An 8,139-nucleotide genomic window follows, 5' to 3' on the forward strand; every position below is an offset into this window, starting at 1 on the left:
CTAGCTTGAGCTTGAGCTAGCTAGCTAGCTTGAGCTTGAGCTTGAGCTAGCTAGCTTGAGCTTGAGCTTGAGCTAGCTAGCTAGCTTGAGCTTGAGCTAGCTAGCTTGAGCTTGAGCTAGCTAGCTTGAGCTTGAGCTAGCTAGCAAGCTTGTGCTTGAGCTAGCTAGCTAGCTTGAGCTTGAGCTTGAGCTAGCTAGCTTGAGCTTGAGCTAGCTAGCTTGAGCTTGAGCTAGCTAGCTTGAGCTTGAGCTAGCTAGCAAGCTTGTGCTTGAGCTAGCTAGCTAGCTTGAGCTTGAGCTTGAGCTAGCTGGCTTGAGCTTGAGCTAGCTAGCTTGAGCTTGAGCTAGCTAGCTTGAGCTTGAGCTAGCTAGCTAGCTTGAACTTGAGCTAGCTAGCTAGCTTGAGCTTGAGCTAGCTAGCTAGCTTGAGCTTGAGCTAGCTAGCTAGCTTGAGCTTGAGCTTGAGCTAGCTAGCTTGAGCTTGAGCTTGAGCTAGCTAGCTAGCTTGAGCTTGAGCTAGCTAGCTAGCTTGAACTTGAGCTAGCTAGCTAGCTTGAGTTTGAGCTAGCTAGCTTGAGCTTGAGCTAGCTAGCTTGAGCTTGAGCTAGCTAGCTAGCTTGAACTTGAGCTAGCTAGCTAGCTTGAGCTTGAGCTAGCTAGCTAGCTTGAGCTTGAGCTAGCTAGCTAGCTTGAGCTTGAGCTTGAGCTAGCTAGCTTGAGCTTGAGCTTGAGCTAGCTAGCTAGCTTGAGCTTGAGCTAGCTAGCTTGAGCTTGAGCTAGCTAGCTTGAGCTTGAGCTAGCTAGCTAGCTTGAGCTTGAGCTAGCTAGCTAGCTTGAACTTGAGCTAGCTAGCTAGCTTGAGCTTGAGCTAGCTAGCTAGCTTGAGCTAGCTAGCTAGCTTGAGCTTGAGCTTGAGCTTGAGCTAGCTAGCTTGAGCTTGAGCTAGCTAGCTAGCTTGAGCTTGAGCTAGCTAGCCAGCTTGAGCTTGAGCTAGCTAGCTAGCTTGAGCTTGAGCTTGAGCTAGCTAGCTTGAGCTTGAGCTTGAGCTAGCTAGCTAGCTTGAGCTTGAGCTAGCTAGCTAGCTTGAGCTTGAGCTTGAGCTAGCTAGCTTGAGCTTGAGCTTGAGCTAGCTAGCTAGCTTGAGCTTGAGCTAGCTAGCTTGAGCTTGAGCTAGCTAGCTTGAGATTGAGCTAGCTAGCTAGCTTGTGCTTGAGCTAGCTAGCTAGCTTGAGCTTGAGCTTGAGCTAGCTGGCTTGAGCTTGAGCTAGCTAGCTTGAGCTTGAGCTAGCTAGCTTGAGCTTGAGCTAGCTAGCTAGCTTGAACTTGAGCTAGCTAGCTAGCTTGAGCTTGAGCTTGAGCTAGCTAGCTAGCTTGAGCTTGAGCTAGCTAGCTAGCTTGAGCTTGAGCTTGAGCTAGCTAGCTTGAGCTTGAGCTTGAGCTAGCTAGCTAGCTTGAGCTTGAGCTAGCTAGCTTGAGCTTGAGCTAGCTAGCTTGAGCTTGAGCTAGCTAGCTAGCTTGAGCTTGAGCTAGCTAGCTAGCTTGAACTTGAGCTAGCTAGCTAGCTTGAGCTTGAGCTAGCTAGCTAGCTTGAGCTAGCTAGCTAGCTTGAGCTTGAGCTTGAGCTTGAGCTAGCTAGCTTGAGCTTGAGCTAGCTAGCTAGCTTGAGCTTGAGCTAGCTAGCTAGCTTGAGCTTGAGCTAGCTAGCTAGCTTGAGCTTGAGCTTGAGCTAGCTAGCTTGAGCTTGAGCTTGAGCTAGCTAGCTAGCTTGAGCTTGAGCTAGCTAGCTTGAGCTTGAGCTAGCTAGCTTGAGCTTGAGCTAGCTAGCTAGCTTGAGCTTGAGCTAGCTAGCTAGCTTGAGCTTGAGCTAGCTGGCTTGAGCTTGAGCTAGATAGCTTGAGCTTGAGCTAGCTAGCTAGCTTGAGCTAGCTAGCTAGAGCTCGACCTATGAAAAGCTGCGCAAACACTTATTCTATAATAATTGCGAAAATTAAAAATTTCACAAGTGAAAAGCTGCATAAACAGTAATTCTATGTGTGGGGCATTATTAGGGGGAGGTGTCTTGTCAAAATATGGCTGGACTAAAGACCTCAACCCAGATAGGGTGGAAGGCCCTATGATCGGTCTGTTACTAATCGGTGACCGATAAAGACCTGACCAAGGCCTGTAGTAAGCTTGGTTAGGCATTACAGGAGATAACACTAAGACCGAGGGGTCTTAGAGAGCCCTCTAGCGGGGCGAATAGAGCTAGATCGAGCCTTGGGAAAGCTAGATCGAGCAGGACTGAAGCTAAAGGATAGACCGAGAGGTCTGTCTGGTCCTCCTAGAGAGGCCAAGAGAAAGTACGAGAAGCCAACTAAAGCTTGATCGGGCCTTCAGCAAGCACGACCGAGCTGTACCGGAGCTAACACTAAGACCGAGGGGTCTTAGAGAGCCCTCTAGCGGGGCGAATAGAGCTAGATCGAGCCTTGGGAAAGCTAGATCGAGCAGGACTGAAGCTAAACGATAGACCGAGAGGTCTGTCTGGTCCTCCTAGAGAGGCCAAGAGAAAAAACGAGAAGCTAACTAAAGCTTGATCGGGCCTTCAGCAAGCACGACCGAGCTGTACCGGAGCTAACACTAAGACCGAGGGGTCTTAGAGAGCCCTCTAGCGGGGCGAATAGAGCTTGATCAAGCCTTGGGCAAGCTAGATCGAGCAGGACTGAAGCTAAGCAAGAGACCGAGAGGTCTGTCTGGTCCTCCTAGAGAGGCCAAGAGAAAGTACGAGAAGCCAACTAAAGCTTGATCGGGCCTTCAGCAAGCACGACCGAGCTGTACCGGAGCTAACACTAAGACCGAGGGGTCTTAGAGAGCCCTCTAGCGGGGCGAATAGAGCTAGATCGAGCCTTGGGAAAGCTAGATCGAGCAGGACTGAAGCTAAACGATAGACCGAGAGGTCTGTCTGGTCCTCCTAGAGAGGCCAAGAGAAAGTACGAGAAGCTAACTAAAGCTTGATCGCGCCTTCAGCAAGCACGATTGAGCAAGACCGGAGCTAACACTAAGACCGAAGTGTCTTAGAGAGCCCTCTGGTGGGGCGAATAGAGCTAGATCGAGCCTTGGGAAAGCTAGATCGAGTAAGATTGAAGCTGAAAGAGTGTCAGAGGAGCAAATGAACCTCCAAAAAGTGAAAATCAAATTTTAGAAAAAAACACAAGTTAAATACTGCATGGACAGTATTTCTATGTGTGGGGCATTATTAGGGGGAGGTGTCTTGTCAAAATATGGCTGGACTAAAGACCTCAACCCGGATAGGGTGGAAGGCCCCATGATCGGTCTGTTACTAATCGGTGACCGATAAAGACCTGACCAAGGCCTGTAGTAAGCTTGGTTAGGCATTACAGGAGTTAACACTAAGACCGAGGGGTCTTAGAGAGCCCTCTAGCGGGGCGAATAGAGCTAGATCGAGCCTTGGGAAAGCTAGATCGAGCAGGACTGAAGCTAAGCAAGAGACCGAAAGGTCTGTCTGGTCCTCCTAGAGAGGCCAAGAGAAAGTACGAGAAGCTAACTAAAGCTTGATCAGGCCTTCAGCAAGCACGACCGAGCTGTACCGGAGCTAACACTAAGACCGAGGGGTCTTAGAGAGCCCTCTAGCAGGGCGAATAGATCTAGATCGAGCCTTGGGAAAGCTAGATCGAGCAGGACTGAAGCTAAACGATAGACCGAGAGGTCTGTCTGGTCCTCCTAGAGAGGCCAAGAGAAAGTACGAGAAGCTAACTAAAGCTTGATCGGGCCTTCAGCAAGCACGACCGAGCTGTACCGGAGCTAACACTAAGACCGAGGGGTCTTAGAGAGCCCTCTAGCAGGGCGAATAGAGCTAGATCGAGCCTTGGGAAAGCTAGATCAAGCAGGACTGAAGCTAAACGATAGACCGAGAGGTCTGTCTGGTCCTCCTAGAGAGGCCAAGAGAAAGTACGAGAATCTAACTAAAGCTTGATCGGGCCTTCAGCAAGCACGACCGAGCTGTACCGGAGCTAACACTAAGACCGAGGGGTCTTAGAGAGCCCTCTAGCAGGGCGAATAGAGCTAGATCGAGCCTTGGGAAAGCTAGATCGAGCAGGACTGAAGCTAAACGATAGACCGAGAGGTCTGTCTGGTCCTCCTAGAGAGGCCAAGAGGAAGTACGAGAAGCTAACTAAAGCTTGATCGCGCCTTCAGCAAGCACGATTGAGCAAGACCGGAGCTAACACTAAGACCGAAGTGTCTTAGAGAGCCCTCTAGTGGGGCGAATAGAGCTAGATCGAGCCTTGGGAAAGCTAGATCGAGTAAGATTGAAGCTGAAAGAGTGTCAGAGGAGCAAATGAACCTCCAAAAAGTGAAAATCAAATTTTAGAAAAAAAACACAAGTTAAATACTGCATGGACAGTAATTCTATGTGTGGGGCATTATTAGGGAGAGGTGTCTTGTCAAAATATGGCTGGACTAAAGACCTCAACCCGGATAGGGTGGAAGGCCCTATGATTGGTCTGTTACTAATCGGTGACCGATAAAGACCTGACCAAGGCCTGTAGTAAGCTTGGTTAGGCATTACAGAAGATAACACTAAGACCGAGGGGTCTTAGAGAGCCCTCTAGCGGGGCGAATAGAGCTTGATCAAGCCTTGGGCAAGCTAGATCGAGCAGGACTGAAGCTAAACGATAGACCGAGAGGTCTGTCTGGTCCTCCTAGAGAGGCCAAGAGAAAGTACGAGAATCTAACTAAAGCTGGGTCGGGCCTTCAGCAAGCACGACCGAGCAGTACCGGAGCTAACACTAAGACCGAGGGGTCTTAGAGAGCCCTCTAGTGGGGCGAATAGAGCTAGATCGAGCCTTGGGAAAGCTAGATCGAGCAGGACTGAAGCTAAACGATAAACCGAAAGGTCTGACGGGTCCTCATAAGAGGCATGGAGAAAGATCTGATACTAAAGTACCTCTCGGAAGTAATAAAATATGCCTGATGAAGCCGGGTATGATGTTTGTTGTTTGATGGCATTCATCGATTAGGTCTGGTGGATTCCCCATTACTCCGAGTGGTACTAGTAGAGGCTCCTACAGGGGTGAGCAAAGCGAGATCAAGCCTTAGGCAAGCTAGATCGAGCAGAACTGAAGCTGAAAAGCAAAATAAATGACAGGTCTGTCCAAATCAATAAACTTGAAATCCAGTGTGGTCACCACGGGTCACGAGGTGAATTCCTAGCGATTGTCTGCTGAACGTATAGGAAGGCCCGAAACGAACGATAATTTCATTGCACAGTGGAGATACTATACGTTCAGGAGTAGCATACATCGGGTTTGATCTATGATCATGTCTGGTCTCCGAGGATCCACCGGGTTACCAACTGGCACCGCTGTACTGGGTGTAAAACTGGGCCACCTGAAGTCCCGGGTGTAAAACTAGGTGCCTCTGTGCCAAAGTAGCGGCTTGCGTAGTGCATTATGCCTCCGGCTTGCGAAATGGTTATAAGCAATAACAACAGGACGCCGCGGGGTGTTCACTTAAAGGAGTAACGTTCTCTCAAGGGAGGGGATCTAAAAATCTTGATAAAACATTTATTCTATGCAAAATTTGTGCGCAAATTTTGCAAAGTAAAAAGCTGCACTGTAGCAAATTCTATGTGTGTAGCATTATTAGGGAAGTGTTGTTTGATGGCACCTCTCTACTTGATGCACCAAAGAACTACCTTGATGGCTCATGACCGCTGGTAATCTGTCGTCGCTAGTAGTTCGGAACTGAGAACAAAATATGTTCGCAAATTACAACAATTATACAGCATATTGCTGAATAAAGCAGAACCGAATAATACTCAGTGACTTTACACCAAGACTGACTAATGTCTGGATTGTATCGTCCTACTCGAGTAAGGCGAAGAAAAGCTAGAAAGATACGCTTTTCACAAAGCAGGCTTAATGCATGCAAACCAAGGAGGAAGGAGTGATGCCCCTCCTTATAATAAGCAGAACCAAATAAAGAACAGACAGCATCATCTGTACAGTGACCAAGAAGAGGTGAAACTTCTGTATGTGAAAAGGCAATTTGAGCGAGATTTATTAGCAGACTAGTATTATGTTGTTTCTAGTAGGCGAAAGCCGAAACATCAACATGTGAAAATCTGATATTAAATCCTCAATCATTTTCCCTAGTATTATACAGCTATGAGTAACCTTAATTGGACACGGCAATTATTGCTGACCGGTGAAACTTTCGCATGGGAAAGACACACACACTTCTTGACAAAGCAATAAGTATTATGCTGTTTCTAGTACGCGAAAGCAGAAACATCAGCATGTGAAAGTTGTGAAGTTGAAGAATTTTTGTGTTGAGTACGATGTTGTTACTAGTAACCATGTCGACAGCTGAGAACTGTTCTCTAACCAATAGAAGGTGAAACTTCTGTATGTGAAAAGGCAATTTGAGCGAGATTTCTTAGCAGACTAGTATTATGTTGTTTCTAGTAGGCGAAAGCCGAAACATCAACATGTGAAAATCTGATATTAAATCCTCAATCATTTTCCCTAGTATTATACAGCTACTAGTAGCCGTAATTGGTCAGGGAAACATTGTTGACCGGTGAAACTTCACATGGGAAAGACACACAAATTACTTGACAAAACAATAAGTATTATGCTGTTTCTAGTATGCGAAAGCAGAAACATCAGCATGTGAAAGTTGTGAAGTTGAAAAAGTTTTTGTGTTGAGTACGGTGTTGTTACTAGTAACCATGTCGACAGCTGGAAAGCTGTTCTCTAACCAATAAAAGGTAAAACTTCTGTATCTGAAGAGGCGGCGTGATTGAGATTTTTAACAGACTAGTATTATGTTGTTTCTAGTAGGCGAGAGCCGAAACATCGACATGTGAACATCTGGTTTTTAAATCATGAGTCAATTCTCCCTAGTATGATACAGTTGTTAGCCGGTATTGGTAACAGTAGAACAGAGATTTGGAGGGCAAAACCTGCTCATGGGAAATGCTCACAGAGCGCTATCTACCAGTACACATAGTATTATGCTGTTTCTAGTACGCGCGAGCCGAAACATCAGCATGTGAAATGTGTAATCGTGGGTAACTCTAAGTGTGTAGAGTACTGTGTAGTAACTAGTAGCCATGCCAAAGCATGCATTGAAACTCTTCGTGATTTAAAAAGCTCAAAGCAAGATTGACGAGGCCGCAAGGCTATGTCTTTCTAAATTCGAACAAATCGAAAGATTGTTCAAAGTACAATTAAACTGATTGATCCTGTCAGTTGCCATATGCTTGTCTGAAAGACTAAGCCATGCATGTGCAAGCGAAGCTTGAAAAAGTGGAACCGCGAATGGCTCATTAAATCAGTTACTATCTATTAGTTGATTTGCAAGCTAAATGAATAACTGCGGTAACCCTGCAGCTAATGCATGCTGATTGTCCGACACTGTCGGAGACTTTTACAAGACTACACCGGGTGATTTGCTAAGTACAGACACATCCCGTGATGAGTCCTAGTAACTGAAAGATCCCAGATAGCTTCGGCTTGGGGACGGAACTTCCGAATTTCTGACCTATCAACCTATGATGGTAGTGTAACGGACTACCATGGTTGTGACGGGTAACGGGGAATCAGGGTTCGATTCCGGAGAGGGAGCCTTAGAAACGGCTACCACATCCAAGGAAGGCAGCAGGCACGCAAATTACCCACTCTCCGCACGAGGAGGTAGTGACTAGAAATAATGATATGAACCTTTATGGTTTGTAATCAGAATGGAATGGACTTAAAAGCTCCATTGATGAACGAGTAGAGGGCAAGTCTGGTGCCAGCAGCCGCGGTAATACCAGCCTCTACAAGCGTATGCAATAGTTGCTGCGTTTAAAAAGCTCATAGTTGGATCTGTTTGAGTAGAACGGCAACATGGTCTTCAGTTAAATCTGTTGACTCGTTCCGCTCATCCTTCGCATCGAAGAAATAGTTTGCACTTAAATGTGACGAACTGTGGAAACGGTGTTTTCACCCTGAGAAAATTAGAGTGTTCAAAGCATCCTTTGGGATCGAATAATAAAGCATGGAATAATGGAGAATGACCCGCTACTCGATTGATGCCGGTTGGCTGAGTGCGGTAATGATTGAAAGGAACAGACGGGGGCATTTGTATTGCTAC

Source organism: Convolutriloba macropyga, unplaced genomic scaffold, assembly GCF_964194025.1.
Source record: "Convolutriloba macropyga unplaced genomic scaffold, txConMacr16.3 SCAFFOLD_4153, whole genome shotgun sequence".
In the NCBI taxonomy this organism is placed as follows: Eukaryota; Metazoa; Xenacoelomorpha; order Acoela; family Convolutidae; genus Convolutriloba; species Convolutriloba macropyga.